The 17,525-nt window shown below is 44.7% G+C and overlaps 1 long non-coding RNA gene across 1 annotated transcript; it reads left to right on the forward strand.

The window, feature by feature from the left end:
* The first annotated feature begins 2,086 nt into the window (after positions 1 to 2,086).
* On the forward strand, positions 2,087 to 15,229 carry LOC118597608. Its single transcript, XR_004946875.1, has 3 exons — positions 2,087 to 2,401; positions 14,182 to 14,257; positions 15,201 to 15,229. It is a non-coding gene; the product is annotated as an uncharacterized LOC118597608 (long non-coding RNA).
* The last annotated feature ends 2,296 nt before the right edge of the window (positions 15,230 to 17,525 follow it).

The following is a 17,525-nucleotide window of genomic DNA, read 5'->3' on the forward strand; positions in this document are numbered from 1 at the left end:
TCACTTTCTCATTGGCAGTCAATCCTACCCATCACACTTTTGGCACTGAATTCTGTCTCTATATGCATGTGGTAGTTTGAATGTCATTAGCTCCCATAAGTTTGTAGGGAGTGGCACTATTGGGAGGTGTGGCCTTGTTGAAGTTGGTGTGGCTTTGTGGAAGGGAGTGGGGGTGGGCCTTGAAGTCTCTTGCTTAAGCTTTGCTCAGTGTGACAGTCAACTTCCTGTTGCCTGCAAGATGTAGGACTCTCAGCTACTTCTCTAGAACTGTCTGCCTGCATGCCACCATGCTCCCCACCATGATGATAATGAACTGAACCACTGAAACTATAAATGAGCCGCCCCAATTAAATACTTTCATTTATTAGAGTTGTCGTGTTTATGATGTCTCTTCACAGCAACAGAAACCCAAACTAAGACAATGCTTGACCTCATCGAAACAGCGTGGCTCCACTTCTGGCAAGGGCCCCTTACGGCATCATGTTATGGTAGACGATATGGCAGAGGGACATGCAAGGGGAAGAGACCACAGGGTAGAAAGCAACTCTTTCTTGCAAGAACTCACTCCAGAAGAACAGCATCAATTTGCTGATGACCTAATTACCTTGCTCTCCGCTCCATCTCCTAAGGGTCTGGCATGCGGCTTCTTAGCATTACCACACTAGCAACCATGCTTTCAATGAATAAATTGTCAAGGGATAGACACCATCGAAATGGTACCAATAGGCAACCAGAGTTTTGAGATCTTTGCGCAATATTCCAAACCTTCCTCTTGTATCTACATCCTTCCTGGAAATGTCACTGCTTCCCATCTTCTTTTTCTTACCTTTGGATTCATTTCCTGTTCTTTTAGTCCCTTCTAAAATTGAATTTCTCTAAAGGCAGCTAAACAGAGCACTAAATCAATAAGGAAGTAAGTAAAAATAATTTAGGAATCAAGGAGACCTGAGAACCCGTCTCTCATTTATTGGCTGTGTGTCCTTGGGTAAGTTATTCAGTATCTCTGAGCCCCAGCTTGACAATATCCTTAAAATAATTAGAGTTGTCCTCCAATACATGATGCATGTACATTCACACAGCAGCACCTGGTGTTTATTGTTGGTCACGGGAAGTTGACAGGGGAGATGATTAAAATTTCCGGATGTGATATTGAGTCTCTCTGTCTATGCAGTAAATCAGACCAGGCCAAATTACTAAATCCAGGTTTAATCTGAGCAGAGCACTCCTGAGTGGTCCCCAGGGCAAGAGGAGACACATGAGGGAAAACCACAATGGGAAGTCTACGGGCCAATCTTAAATACCCTGGGGATGGGGAGGTGGAGTCGCTGCTTGGCAGGCCTTCTTAGGGGCGGGGTCTTGGAAGAGAGAGGTGGGGCAGAGGTAAGGCTTCCACCTAAACATCCCCATCTCCATGGCCCTGGTATGGCCTCCACCTAAACAATATCATAAAAATTGTAGCGTTCCATCCGTCGGTGGTGGCGCACGCCTTTAATCCCAGCACTGGGGAGGCAGAGCCAGGCGGATCTCTGTGAGTTCGAGGCCAGCCTGGTCTACAGAGCAAGATCCAGGAAAGGCACAAAGCTACACAGAGAGACCCTGTCTCGAAAAACCAAAAATAAATAAATAAATGAATGAATGAATGAATAAATAATAAATTGTAACATTCCTTTGGAGCAAGCTATCTTTTCCTATCCCACCTTTCCACACCCCACACTGCCCTTCCTTCTTCCAACTTTCATCTTTTGTGCAGAGCAGGACCTATGCCTCTGATCCTGTGTGCGGCAAAGATGGTAAATTAGAGCCACAGGCTGGAGCTTCAAAGACCGGGTCTGGTGAGCAAGCAGTCCCGTCAGTTCAGCCGAGAAACGAACCACAGAACCTGTCTGTGTGGAATACATATTCACTTCCCGTAGTTTTCAAAGTTGGTAATACTGTTAACAGGCGACTGGTGACAGCACAAACATCAGCATCATCTGCTGGGCAAGGTGACAGAATGTTCCCCGCACGTCTTGTCTCACAGGAACTGTTCCGTGGATTCAGATGCAAATGCGGATGAAGCCCGCCCGCCCTGATTTGCATTTGCTCTCCGTGAACCCGCTTTCTCTCCCAAGTTCATATTCTGTGCATTTGCAACACCGAAATGACTCTGCCAAAGCAATTTCTTTTTTCTACTCTATCCATATTAATCTGTTTTAGAAAATCCTTCCCCCAGAGCCCAACTTTTACTCCATATTAATTTGGCTTTTGTTGCCCAGGCTCCCTTGCCTGGTACTCCTGCCAGCTCGCCGCCGGCTCTGCATCCAGGTCGCTCCATGCTGCCTTTTCTTCTGTGAGACCTTGCAGCTAGCTCTCCTTTGTGTGTTGTTTCTCATCCTGACCTCATGTTCTGGTTCCACAAAAGGTATGCGGGGGGGGGGGTGGGGGCAATGCCCTGAATCAGTTTTCAGTGTGTAAGGGACTCAAGACCCTGCTAAAACAAACTTTGGTAAAAATGTGTATCTGACCTTTAATCAACACAGGTGGCAACTTGGCAGGTCTTCTTATTGTGAATTACAGCTTTTCGTTTTGTTTGTTTTGTTCTTGAGAATTATGACAATAAAAACAAACCATGAAATAGTCTGCATAGCCTAGTAGTATGGATATCTTCTGGAAAAACCCAGATGTGTCATTAACACATAAAATATATGGAGATGATTGCAATTATATTATTGACTAGCATAAAAGACAGGAGGATATTGTAAAAAGCTTGATTCAAGACTTAAACAGACAAACACAGATTATACACAGGACCATTTGAAGTTGAGAGAAACGTAAAAGCTTGTAAATGACACAGTATTCATCTTACTGCATAAAACTATTGTCTGGGTGTTGCAATCAGCTTTCTGTAACTGTTACAAAACACGAGAGGTGGTCAACCCAAGGAAAGGGAGCTTATTTAGATGGCTTTGTGTCCCTCCGAAATTTACATGTTGAAACTGGAACCCAAATGCCAGTATGATTAGAGACAGGTCTTTTAGGAGGTACTTACGGTTAAATTAAGTCACAGAGGTGGGTTCATACTCCAACAGAGAGAGAGAGCATCCCTTCTCTCCCCATACACGCAGTGAGCAAAGGTCAGATGAGGACACAGCACACAATTGGTCTTTGTCATCAGGTAAAGAGCCCTGAGCAGATAGGAGCGAGGTTCCTTTCTCATCCCTTAAGACTCGATCTAGACTTCTCCTCACAGCTGTGGCAATGTGCTTACACAATTCAGCTTCTGACTATTACAGCAGCCTCAGCAGACTTCAAAAACATTTTGGTTTGCTTTGTTGCTGTTGCCAGAGAAATATCTTTTTTAAAAAACCCACATACTTTTTACTTTTGTGAAACACAAATAAAACGTTTAATGTTAATCATTTCAAGCATACAGTCAGTGGTATTCACGGCATCCATGATGTTGTATCTTGCTCCATAACTCCTTCCTTCGGGGAATGCTGAGTCTTGGTACCGATCAACCAATAATTCCTTGTTCCCTTCCCTCTGTGACCTAGAGCCTCTGTTCTGCTTTCTTTTTTTCTTTTTTCCTTTTTAAAATAGGGTTTCTTTGTGTAACCTTGGCTGTCCTGGAACTAGTTCTGTAGACCAGGCTGGCCTCAAACTCACAAAGATTCTCCTGCCTCTGCATCCTGAGTGCTGGGATTAAAGGCATGCACCACCACTGCCTGGTTTTGCTTTCCACAGCTTTGACCACTTCAATGCCTGTGAGTGGAATCAGACAGTATCGGGAGAGACCATCATTTTGTGACTGACTTGTTTCATTTTGCATAATGGCCCCAAGATTCACCAAGGTTACAGAGTATATCAGAATTTCCTTCTTTTTAAGAATGAATAATAATGAATAGTACTCTAATATACATGTGTACTACATTGTATTTATCCATTCCACTGGGGTGTGTGTGTGTGTGTGTGTGTGTGTGTGTGTGTGTGTGTGTGTTGGGTTTTTGTTTGTTTGTTTCAGTTGTTCTTGTTTTTTGAGGCAGGGTCTGTCTGTGTATGTAGCCCTGGCTGTCCTGGAACTCTTATGTAGACCAGACTGGGCTTGAATTTACAGAGATCCGCCTGCCTCTGCCTCCCGAGTGCTGGAATTAAAGGTGTGCGCCATTCCACCCAGTTTATCCATTCAACTGTTGAGTTGAACAAGATGCTTCTACACTGGAGCTACAGCAAATAACGCTGTTAAGAACATAGCCATAGGGATGGGTAGATGGCTTGGTGGGTGAGAATGCAGGCCTGAGGACTGTTCAGATGCATTTTACTCACATAAAAGATAACTATGGCTGTATGCTCCTGGAACCCCACTGCTGGGGGATGGAGACAGGCAGAACCTGGGCACTCTCTATCAGTCAGTCTAACCCAAATAGCAAGCTTTGGGTTCATCAAGAGATCCTGACAGAGACATCTTTCTCTGGCTTTTCTCTACCTGGATCTGTGCTTTATCATGCTGACTGCTGTAGACTGCATCTTTAAGGGCTGCTTGCTGGCTTGTTCACAAGGTAGACTCTTGCTTTGGAACACGGTTGGCAAGGTATCAAAGAGTAGAGGGAGCGGTAAATGGACAACTTCCTCTGTGACTTCAGCACGGGTGTATGTGTGCACACATCCACACTCACATCCACTGAGCTGTGCTCTCGGGACACTGGTGCATTGATGTCTGTATAAATTTTGTTCAAAGCTGTCAACTCCGATTGCAGCCGTGCACAGGGTGATTATACATGATATGTCCTCTGCTGCCATTTCTGCTCTCCCACCTTTTGTCTGTGTCATCTCCCCGTATCCCAAGGGGACTCTGGGTCCTGGGATACCTCTGCTGTGGGGTGGTCACTCAGCCCAGCTTGTCTGAGAAGGTCTCTCCAGGCCTGGGTGTGATCCAGGGCCAGGCCTTGTTTGAATGCAGATATTGAAGGAAGTGTTTGAGACAACAAAGCTAAGCAAGGTGGATGTTGGAAAGAGAAAAAATCGGGTCTGGAAATATTATTGCTCAGTCAGTAAATGCTTGCTGGACAAGCATGAGGACCCAAGTTCAAATCCCAGCACCCTCATAAAAGCTGTGCATGACTGTTTATGCCTGTAACACCAATGATGGGGGCGTGGAGGAGTTGATGGTGGAGACATGGAGGAGTTGATGGTGGAGACAGGTAGATTCTGAAAACTCAGCCAGCCAGTCAAGCCCAGATCATGAGCTCCAGCCTTGGTGAGAGACCCTGTCTCAAAAAATAGGGTGGACAGTAATAGAAGGAAGACTCTTGACACTGATTTCTGACCTCTCCATACATTGTACACACATATGAACATGTACATGTACAAATAAAATAAAAAAAAATTAAAGAGACAAAAGGCCTTTGTCTTTAATGCGAACCTGTGAATCCAGAGACGCCTGTGGTCTATACCTCAGTCTTTAATTCGCCTGGACCAGTGTCTCCCCCTGTTTGAAAGGGAGTTCATTTTGTGCTGCTCTCACTATAAAGTCTTCATTAACTCTCCCCCTGAGGAAGGGCTAAGGATGCAGTGATGCAGAGGCCCTGTGTCTTTATCTTAAAGCTTTAAAGAAGAGTGTCTTTGCTGTTCCTATAAAGTTCATACACAGTTCTCCCCCAAATCTCTCTCATGGTATTTGGACTAAGTTTCCTTTGTTCTCGTTCTCTCTCTCTCTCTCTCTCTCTCTCTCTCTCTCTCTCTCTCTCTCTCTCTTCCTTACAAAATAGCCCTCCATTGTCTTCCTGGAGTAGGCTCTCTATGGAGTCTGTAAAAAACAGTTGCAGACAATTACCCCACAGCCATTTCCTCCAGGCTAAGAATCCTGGTAACTTAAATCTTCCTCAAAGATGTTTTCTTAGTGCACCTCTCTGCACTGTAGCTTTTGAACCTTCTCATTTCATCTGAAAAGGTGTCGGTGTCTCCAGGGTTTTGCACAGAAGGGCTTTGCTGGGAAAAAAAAAATCTGTACTCTAATCATGGGTTTATAATACTGAAAATTCTACATCAAATAAATGTCATTTAAGTAAATAAGACGATGGAGGGGGGAGCGGGAGGTGGGGGGAGAGTCAGCCAGGAAATACCTCCTCCCCAAACATGCTTGTCTATAAGCCCCTTCTTGACTTGGTTTGAAGTAATCGGCTGTTTTCTGGGGATGCAATCCTGGTGTAGGTTTGTGGGCCCAGCAGCATGTTGTTATGGGTGTGGGGGTGGGGTTAGGGACTCTTTGGTCTTGAGGTAAGGGCTTTATGACTTTGTAGGACTCATCCTGCTGGGGCTTCCTGTTCTTAATAGAGGTGTGGCTGTTCCCAGGCTCTGTGAAAAGGAGCATTTAGGGAACCAAGCCAAAAGGGGAGACTTCCTGGGAGCAGCGCTCACAGCAGGAAGCTTTCACTGGAGAGGAGGAGGTCTCAGTTTTCTTAAAGAAAGACCTCCCTTAAAAGATCTATTTTTGCCTTTAATGAATATGCTATTACTTGGCGAGGACCCAAGGACTTAATGGGAGAGTGCCATCTCCTATGTTCAACTTAGGAACATGATAGAAGGTGCCTTAAATAGAAACCTTAAATTTAAAGAGGAATCTTATCTTGCTAAAATAATGTTCAGAATAATGAGCTTTCAATTGGCTTTAATTCTTTTTCAAGCACCCATATAACCCCATTTCAGGGAACTCTGGGAGTTGGGTACAGTTGGGGGCCAGTTCCTGAGATGAGCTCTGGGCATCCAATAACTGTCCTGCATTCATGTCCACAGATAGACTTTTAAACAAAAACTCAACTCTTCATTTTTCCATTTCTCCTCTGCTCTAACTTTTAAATATAATTCAATCACAGACTCAGGAAATTTAATGAATTAAATTACCACCATTAGTTTAAAGAAGAGAATCTATTCCTGGTTAGCTCAATTATTTTGAGGAAATTAACCATTTAGAAAAGTGGCTCCCATCTGTCTGCATGGTGGCATTACCCAGGGAGCTCTTGGTGCTCCAATTCCAAATTCTAGGAGTTTCTGTTTGGATTGGGGCTGTAGGAAGAACAGCTACTATTCATATCTTTACAGACTGTACAATTTTCATCTGCAAGTCAAGGTTAGAGTCATTTAAGAATGGAAACAAATCATACTTCCTAAGCAACTTCCCAGGAAGCTGTTTTATGAGAAGAAGCGTGGAATTCGGAGTGGAGGGTTTTGTCTTGTTCCTACTTTGTTGTTTGGACTAGATCAACGTGCTTGGTCTCTCTGTGTGTCATTTCCTTAGGCTTGTTGATAAAAGAAGTTAAAAATAGACACAGAAAGGAACTTGAGGGCAATTCATTGGACTTGAGGGAGAGTGGTCTAGGCTTCAAGACAGAAGTGTTTGAGAAAGGAGGTAGATGGTAGGGAGGTGGTCATACTTAGGCACATCTCACCACATTATGAAAAAGAGTGATAGAAGATGCCAGGAGGGAAGAACAGGAATACAGGGCCCATTATCTGTCTGTTTCCCAGGCATTATTGACTATCAGCGTGGCCGCAGAGACAGATGGAGTGATTGGTGGTCATCAGTGCTCTGGGAGATAGAAAAGTAAACAAACAAATAAACAAATGAAATACATGAAAGGAAGGCAGATTTCAAACATGATAACAGATTTCCAAGCTGTGGTAACTTATTTTTAAGTTCTGGCCTTCTATAGCTACATTAAAAACAAACCATCCCTGACAGTCCTCACTTGTCTAAGACTTGCACAAGATTGGATCCATCAACATCCTGTCACAGGGGGCAGGGGTAGGGTTCAGGGGCTCATGAGTCTCTGTGGGGAATACATTTGACATTTCCTTCAGTGGTGTAACCACTGGTAAGCTGCCTGTGCTCCTGTATGCAACCCTAATGCAACTCATTGGGTCACGAACAATTGAACAAACACAAGAGAATATTATGGGAAGTATTTGGGGGGTCAGTGAGAGTGGAGGAGATGACAAGAGGTGGGGTGAATAAAAATATCAATTGACCAACTAGAAAATTGCCTCCCCCCAAATCTTAATTCCCAGGATCTGCAATTACAGTGTTATATGTTAAAGGAGAATTAAGGTTGCAGATGGAATAGGATTGCCAATCAGTAGCCCAGTAAATAATCCTGCAGTATCTAGGTTTATAATCTCAGTGTCCTTGAAAGTAGAAATGGAGACAGAAGAGTTCAGTGGGTTGTAATGGGAACAGAAACCAACTTGCCCATGTTTGTAGTGAGTCTTTCTCTGTCCTACCAGCCAACTCCCCAATAATGACATGGAGACTTATTTTTAATTATAAAAGCTTGGCTAATAGCTTAGGCTTGATTTTTAACTAGCTCCTATATCTTAACCCATTTCTATTAATTTGTGTCGCTGCATGGCTCATGGCTTCTTACCTCATCTCCTACATGTCATGTTTCCCCTGAGTCTCCTCAGGACTCTGCCTTCTGTTTCTCAGCATTCTTTCTGCCCTGAAAATCCTGCCTAGCTATTGATAGTTCATAACCATCTATAACTCCAGTTCTGGAGGATCTTAAGCCTTCTTCTGACCTCTACAGGCACCAGACACTCGTGTGGTGCACATACACGCATGCAGGGAAAACACCCCTACACATGAAACAGAAAAATAATAAATCTTTTTTTTTAATTGTGTTTGTTTTTGATTCTCAAGATACACCACTTTAGCACCAGCCTTTCAGTGACTGATAAAGAGCCACAGGTTGCTTACAACTAATTGTAGTATTGGAGACGAATCCATGGTGGGGACTTTAAACTGGCCCCAAAGCTAGAGGGCAAACACGTGACAGGAAGTACAGGTAGTAACGATTCCTTCCTGCTTTGGATCCTAAATATCAGACTACAAAGAACAACTTTCAGCTTGCTAACAGTGTTAAACCAAGCAATATTAAAGCTAAATATTTCTCCGTTGGTTGGCCTATAAAGGGGGCGCCTTGTTTCCTTCCAAAGGCCCCATTTACCAGCAGGAGGTGGCAATTCTTCTGCCCCTTCAATAAAACTTCCGGGAACAAAACCTGTACACCCAGTTCATCCTCTTTCTGTTATGCTTACTTAGTTTTTTTCAAGCTGTATCTTTTTTTTTTTAAACTTTTATTCTATTAAAATTACAACTAGCTCTCTCCCACGCTTCCATCCCCCCCACACACAATGCCTTTATCCTGACTATTAGACCACAGTGTCTCTAATCACTATGTTCTGTTTTTGAGTTCCTTTCTGTTCCTGTTTGGACTTATTATTATTATTATTATTATTATTATTATTATTATTATTATTAATCAATGAGACTTTGATCATGCCAAGAGGACTCTGGTCCATGACAGGAACTCTTAGCATTCAGAACAGGCTCTTCATAGATCGCTATTTTCCTGAAGCATGAACAGCCTGGAAATACTATTTTCTTTCCTCTTCCTCTTTTCGGGGCCTTGAATCCAAACCCATCCTGTTCCCAAATACTTGAAATATAAGGGCCACACTGAAGTTACAGATTGAAGATTAAGATGCCAGGTACCTGCTAGCTCCATGCTTTGCTATGAATACCTGAGGAGGTATGACCCGACCTAAAATACCCAAAGGTCTTCATCAAGCATTTGCACAAACTCATAGTTACCAGGTCTGTTGCCATGGAGACGTCATGAACTATCTCTGGACTGCGGGTGTTTTTTAATTGGTGAAGTGAGATAGGACAAGTTGAACTCTCAATTCCTTGCCAACATCAGGAGTCTATGAGCTTTAAAGAGCCCACAGGCCCATTCCAGAGAAGCCAGCAAGTATTCTAAACTATGAGCAGGAGAAAATTGTGTCCAGGAAGTTCCATAAAGAGCATAGAAAATTTTCTTCTGGAAATCTGGTTGCTTTGCAGTTAATAGCAAAAAGGTTTTCAATCCTTGCTGACTTGGCTTAAGAACGTGGATCTCTCTGTCAGTTTTGATAGAGAATAAGGTCTTTGGGTTGCCTGGAGGATCAAAGTAAGATCACATCAGAGGCCCCAGAGGACTGGGCTGTGGGATTGCCAGGAAGGGTTCTTTATCGAATTCAGGGAACACATAGATTAGAAATGGTTATGCAAGAGGCAGAGAAATTGTCTGTGCTCCTCAGAACTTTACAGTCTCTGGAGCTTTGTGGTTTTCAAACTGAGCATGCATCAGAACACAGGGGGAGGTTGCTGTGCCCCACATCTCTAGACCCCACCCTGAGTGTCTGATTGAGGAGGTCTGTCTGGAGCTAGACACTTCTCTGTACTCACAAGTTGCCGCATGCTGTTGGTGCTGCTTCCCTGATGGCCTTGGAGTCCCAGTTGGGAAGTGACTGCTTTAGTCTTACTCTCCCAACTTCTTATATTCCAAGACTGCTCAGGAATGCTTGTTAAAAATGCTGGTTCCCAGTCTCTCTGGTGGAAAGCCTGACAAATTCACAATGAAAGTTGAGCTGTTCTTATCATCAGGGACCACGGCCACTGGGGATTGGTGACTCGGCCAATTATTCATTGGTTGCACCAGAATCACCTGAAGGAACTTATTTAAAATGCTGTTCCCTGTTGGAGTGATGGCTCAGTGGTTAGGGACACTTTACTTGTCTGTCTTGTCTGTCTTGCAGAAGAAGATCCAAATTTGGTTCCCAGCACCCACCTAGCAGCTCCCAACCACCTGTGTGTAACTCCAGTTCCAGGGGGTACGAGGCTCTCAAATGGCCTCTACAGGAATCAGGCATGAATGTGGTGCACAGACATATATGCAGGCAAAACATCTGAATAAACTTCAAAAAAAACAAACAAATCTGATTTCAGGGACCTCTCTTAGAGACTCTAGTTCTAAAGAGTGGGGCTAGCAATTCATATATCTTAAGTGACTCTGTCTAGCTCCAAGCAGTCCAGTTTTGTAGGGCAGAGTCCTAGGGGTAATGGAAGACGTAGGGCCACGTGGTCTGCCTCCCTGCTCCTTCTTGTTGGGTTGGTAAGAGGCAGCATTTGTTTCTCCTGTCCTGGCTTTCCACTGGAGAAGTCCAGGGAATTGGGTACTGCACTGCGATCCAATACTACGTCAGACTCCAACTGGAGGACCCTCAACACAAACTGATTTTGACAGTAACGATCCAGAATTTACATCATAGGCTAAAGAGCAAGACCTACCCCTTCCTCCTGATGCCAGTCACAGACTGGGTCTTCAGGGCATCCAAATAGCTGTTTGATGTGGCTATGGATTTAGAGCTTCTCAGCCCCTGCCCCCAAGTATAGTAATTGCTACAACTCCAGGAACACAGGAAAGCACTGTGTTTACTGTCACTGTTTTGTTATGAAGGATACAAATGGTTAGCCTGAATAAACACAGGACACAGTCTAGACTGTTCTCTTCTTCGTAAGCAGGCAAGCATAGGGCACAGCTTGGTGACCTGGGACTCCACTTGGTTTGGGCTAGGCACTCGCCCCTCTTCTAGCCATGCACTTGGAAGCCTGATTTCCTTACTTGCAGGTACTATGCACACACACACACACACACACACACACACACACACACACACACACACGCACACATCTTTTAATAATGCATCTGGCAACCTGCTGGCAACCTGGGATCCCCATAGGCATCAGGCTACATGTATATCTGCTTTAAACCATGGAAGTTATTTAACTCACCTTAGCAACCACCTGTAATGTCTGTTTCATTTTAAATACATTCTCTGATGCATCTAGGAACTGTGGGCAATGGGCTGATACAACCTAGACTGGTTTGTGGTACATACATAATAAGGCAAACAATGTCTTCCATGTCCCCTACTTACTATCTTCTGCCTATGCATAGTTGAGTGTACATATGGTTAAAACCAGATACATAGTGAGAAGAAGCATGTGCAGTAGAAAACAGTTTTCATAACTTAATATGTCAATCAAAACGGAGAAACCACCCTACTATACTCCTTTGCAACCAAACTCCTGCTTTTGAACTCCTAAACGATAATCGGGGTGCTTAATAATGGCCCACTGTTACTCGATACTGCATATTTCTTCCTGGTCTATACTACTACTTTGCTTCGAGTAAAGTTTTCTTTCTAGTTTTCAATCCATGACAGCCTCTATTTCAATTCTTAGAATAAGAGGCCAACAACTGGGAACACTCAGTCTAGACTCTGACCATTGGTAATAGGAACACTGGTGTCTGTGGAGTCTGAGTATTGCAGGCACTTAGAAACTGCCTTTGCTAAAGAGCGCAGATTCCTCAGTTCTACCCTTGAGGTAGTTGAAAGCATCACGAAAGCCTGGCACCTCTGCCGTACTTTCAGATATATCGCTGTATTAGTTCCTGCCTTCGTTAGCTTTCTATTGCTGTGAGAAAACATTTTGACCAAAAACAACCTGGGAAGGGAAAGGCTCCTTTGGCTTATACTTCCATCTCACAGCCCATCACTGAGGGAAGTCAGGGCAGGAATCCAAGCAGGAACTGGATACAGAACCAAAGCAGAGGCCATAGAAGAACTATGCTCACTGGTTTGCTTGTTATGGCTTGCTTGGCTCGCTTTCTTCTACAACCTAGGACCATCTGCTCAGGAGTGGCATTGCCCACAGTGGACTGGACCCTTCACATAAATCATTAATCAAGAAAATGCCTCCATAGGCATAACCCACAGGCCCGTCTGGTGGAGTCTAGTCCTTAATTGATGTTCCCTCTTCCCAGGTGACTCCAGTGTGGGTGAGGTTGACAATAACAGTTACTCTTCCCATTGCTGTGACAAAATGGCCAACAAGAAGCAAGTCAAGGAAGAAAGGATGGGTTTATGATAGCTCATATAGGTTGTGGGAATATGTTCCCTCTTGGCCAGGAAAGAGTGTGGCCAGGGGTAGGAGGCAGCTGACTGGTCACATGGCTTGGACAACAGCAAACAGGGAATGAGGGTGGGCTACATATGACTCCAAGGCATACCTCAGTAGACCCCCTGCCTCCAGCCAGGCTCTACCTCCTAAAGGTTCCACAGCCTTCCCAAACAGTACCTACCCTGCCCCCCCCCCCAGCTGAGGGCCAGGTTTAACACAGGAGCCTAAGGGGGCACATTTCACATTCAAAGCACAACTGTCTTGTAGCATGAATCTTCAAGGGTCTTATTAATAAAAACAAACCTGGAGCCAGGTATTGGGATGAACGCTGGAAGATCGGAGAAGCAGAACAAGCCACAGCCACCTCACCTCGCCAATTTCTCAGCTGATCCTGTTTCCTTAGACTGGAAGCCTCAGAGTCCTTATCCAGAATAGATCTCAGCTGAACTGCTTCTTGATAGCCTGAAGCTTAACCAGGCTATAGTTCCTCGTCATCACACCTTAAATACCTTTCTGCCTCCTGCGATTACTTCATGGGATTAAAGGTGTGAGTCACCACACCTGGCTGTTTCCATTGTGGCCTTGAACTCAGAATCCAGAGGGATTTCTGCCTCTGGAATGCTAGGATTAAAGGCGTGTGTGCCACCATTTTCTGGCCTCTATATCTAATAACTGTTCTGTTCTCTGTCCCCAGATAAATTTATTAGGGTGGACAATATTTTGGGGAACACAATACCACCACTCTGTCTCCTTTACCTTGCATCAGATTTGGGCTTGACTCTACACAAGCATGCTACTACCTAACACAGTCTGAAGGTACAGAGATAAATCTATAGTCGCCTTGGGTTCCATGGGCAGCACAGCCTTGCAGGACAGACACTTGTCAGATATGGGCAATTATCTATGATGAGAAGGGCTAGCCCCTCCCACACCAGATCCAGCTTGTTGCCTCGATCAATAAGGACTTCTTCACCCTGCCTTGCAGAACCAAGGCTGAGACAAAGATGACCTTGACCAGCACTGCTTGACCACACACATTTCTCGCCCTTTGTTGGCATTTTTCTCTTGTTTAACGTAATGTTTACGTCAGTATCTTGAAGATAGACTTGGGGGTCACTGACTCCTTTGTCGGTTCTTCCCAATGTGGCCATATCGATTGAATCTCCTTTCTCTGCTGTGTGCTATTATTAGTCTCTTGATTTGACACATTGGGACCAATGACTAAGCCTAGTCCTTTCTAGAAATGGGGGTTTGCCCCCAAACTCTTGATTATAGGGTATACCAGCTCTCCTGGAATGCCTGTGTACTCGCCATCCAGGAAGTTTGCCTGCGCTTTGGTGTTCATGGTTTGTGTTTTACAGGCATGGCAGAATAAATGATTGGACAGATAACTGAAGTTTTATCTCCGGTCCTGGCCCCCTTCTCAGACGTTAGTAGGTAAGATTGGGAGTTCAAACCCAGTAATAATTTACTGGGGATCTTTGTCATGATCAGCCCCTCCTTGAATCTAAGGGCCCACACTGAGTTTCCTGATTAGCATAAACTCAGATATAGTCTTCAGGATCTCATGAAGAGCAAAAGAGCCTCTTCCTGTGGCTGGAGAATGGAGATTGGAGAAAGTTGTGTCAAAATTAACATGTAAATGAAGCCAGTTGGCAGAGAAAGACTAGACCCTCTTGCCTACCTGGGCTTTACACGTGGTCCAGAAAAGTCCACTGGGCACAAACATGGCGGAGGCAGGTGCTATGCAAATGTCCTGGCCCAGTGCTTTTCATTTAGCTCACTAGCCTGCTCCCACTCGTAGAAGTTTTTTCCTTTCATACTAAACTCGGTTTCTATTTCAAACCACATATCCCTGGTCCAATTTTCCACTGTGTTCTCCCCCTTCTCCTTCTTGTTCTCTTCCTCCCTCCCTCCCTTCCCCCTTCCTCCCTCCCTTGCTCCTCCTTATTCTTCTCAATAGTTATATAGAGGACTTTGATGGGCTTTGAGTTAAGAATCCTAAATGAGATCACTGGGAGCTGGGGTGGGAGGCACCAAACAGGATTACAATTGATAAGACCTCTGGAATGCAGGAAGGTAGGGTATCTCCACTGCAAAGATAACACTCTTGTTGGTGGTTTTGGATAATTTCTTGGGGGAGGATTGGGATCTCACACAAGGCCCTACATCCAGACCTTAACCCTGGGTCATAGTCCCTTTAATAACAATTGTATACATGAGAGGACTGCCAACTTCAGGTTGCCAGCCTTCACAGGAAATGTGGATTGTGCTGGAATTCTTGCTTCTCAAGTGGTGAAAGGCTTTAATAAAAAAGACTCTAGAATGAGGGACTCCTCGTGTCCCCCAAATTCCCCTTTCTGTCCTGTCTTTCTTGTAGTGGGTAGCCATTCCAGCCTTGGTCTGGAAGTTCCAACCCCCATTAAGGCTTCGGTAATGGTCACGCCCACAAGGCAGGGCTGAGGAAGGATGCTGAAGACCCAGGATCGAGAGGAGAGGCTTCTCTTGGTTCCAGGATCCTGGATGCTGGAGGTAGACTGAGCAGAGTTCTCCAGAGAACACTGCCAGACTGCGCCATCCCTTACCCAGACCCTGCAACCTATCCCTTCATTTGTAAGTTACCCCACAAAATAAACCTCCCTTTTAACTACGTGGTGTGGCCTTAATAATTTCACCAATACTTGCTTAACTTCTCAACTTCCTGTCCCACACCCTTACAGTTCAGTGTGTAATTTATCCTGGCAGGAACAAAGACATGTTAAAGGTAATTATACTTTATTTCATGTATATCGGCATTTTGCCTGCATGTATGTATGTGTACCATGTGTGGGCCTGGTGCCTGAAGATGTCAGAAGATATCAGATCCCCTGGAACTGGAGTCACGATCAGTTGAGAGCCTCCCTGTGGGTTCTGGGAACCAAACCTGAGTCCTTTACAAGAGTAGCCCCTGCTTCAAACCATTGAACCATCTCTCCAGCCCCAGCAAAGGTATTCTAAAGAGACACTTGTGCCTTCCTCTTTAGCTATTAGTCTACTGAGACAATGGAGCCCAAGGAATTTGAATTTCTTCAGGAGTTCCATGTTGGTGAAGGCAAAGACTGAAACATGTTGTTAACAAGAGGGGCTTGTCTCCTAGAAAGAGATTTGATGACAACTTTTAGGGCACACCTGGAGCCAAGAGTTGAGACAATGATGTTTTGAGGATGGCTGAACCACCCCTTAACCAGGACCGCCTAGGTAGGCATCCCTCCTTCCCTGTGCATGTCAACGTGAGTCCCTGAGATGAAGCTACAAAGGGTATTAAAACTCCAAGGACTCCATGGGGAGTTTACAATGTCATGGACCCAGAGCCTACTTACAATGTCTCTTGGGCCATTGTTAGCCCTCTACGGAGTCATTCCTTGTCTATGTCTGTGTCAGACCTAACATCCTGACTTTAGAGAAGAACCTTTTGGATGTATTACTTAACAAAACTCTATTTTCCACCAATTAAAGTACTAAAAATGCTACCAGATAACATCTAAGGCCTATAGTTGAGATTCCCCCACCTGGCTAACCTGCCTCTGATGTTTCTACCAAAGTATTTTTTTAAAAATGTCTCTATTTATGACTTCCTTTGTTCTGTTACCATAAAAGCTCCATAAATTGGCTTCCAAATTGGAGCATGGGTTTGGGGTAACCTAAGCCCGTGTTTCTGAGCCACGGTCACTCAAATTTAGCTTCAGAATAAACTATCTCTTCTTAACCCCTTCCAGTCGAGAGCTACACAGTTGCATTTTGGCAGCCTAGAAGGTTCTGCCTCTAGCACCCCAAAGTAGGAAGAGCACATAGAAAAGACCTGCATGGCCTTGAGCACGTCACTCACTCCACATTAGAGCAAGTCTCTCAGTCCTAGGGGAGCAGGCACCAAATTCATTTGCATCGACAAGTTAAACCTCAACTTCATGTCAGATGGACTTTGAGGGTCGCTGGGCCTTTTTATTTGTTCCTCTTCCTAATGTAGCCACATGGAATAAATTTCCTCTCTCTGCCTTTTGACTGCTGCTTGTTGCTTGCATTGGCCTGTTGTGGACGTGTCACTGGGCCTACCTTGTTCGGGCTGTCAGAGCTAGGGCTCTGACCCACCAGCCCTGATAACAAAAATATTCGAAGGCAGAATGCACGTATGCGCGCGCGCGCACACACACACACACACACACACACACACACACACACAAAAAAAAAAAAAAAAAACCAACCAAACAAACAAACAAACAAAAAAACACAAACACCTGGACTGGACCTGCCTGTACTGAATCCACCAGGTTTAAATGAATCCCCAGGGGAGTCTTGGCCCTGCGGGAGATGGGAATGGAGGGGAGGGGCTGGAGGGAAGGTGGGAGCTGGGTGGGAGAGGAGAGGACAGGGGGACCCATGGCTGATGTGTAAAATTAAAACACAAATATAATAAATAAAAAAGGAAAAAAAAATCAGTGGAGTTCGGAGACAGGGGAAATGAGAAAGGCCACAGTGCTTAGTGGTTCTACATGTTTGGAAGAAATCTGTCTTTTTGTCTAAAAGCACAAGCCTCCTGTGCTGGTTGGTTTCTCCCCAAACCTGGACAGTGCTCTTCTGCCTAGATCCAGGCGTCTGGGTTCCAGGTGACTGAGCCCAGCCCTTCTCAATAGAATATGGAAGATACCTTTCCTCCATTATCCCCAAACAA

This window comes from Onychomys torridus, chromosome 17, assembly GCF_903995425.1.
Source record: "Onychomys torridus chromosome 17, mOncTor1.1, whole genome shotgun sequence".
NCBI lineage: Eukaryota > Metazoa > Chordata > Mammalia > Rodentia > Cricetidae > Onychomys > Onychomys torridus.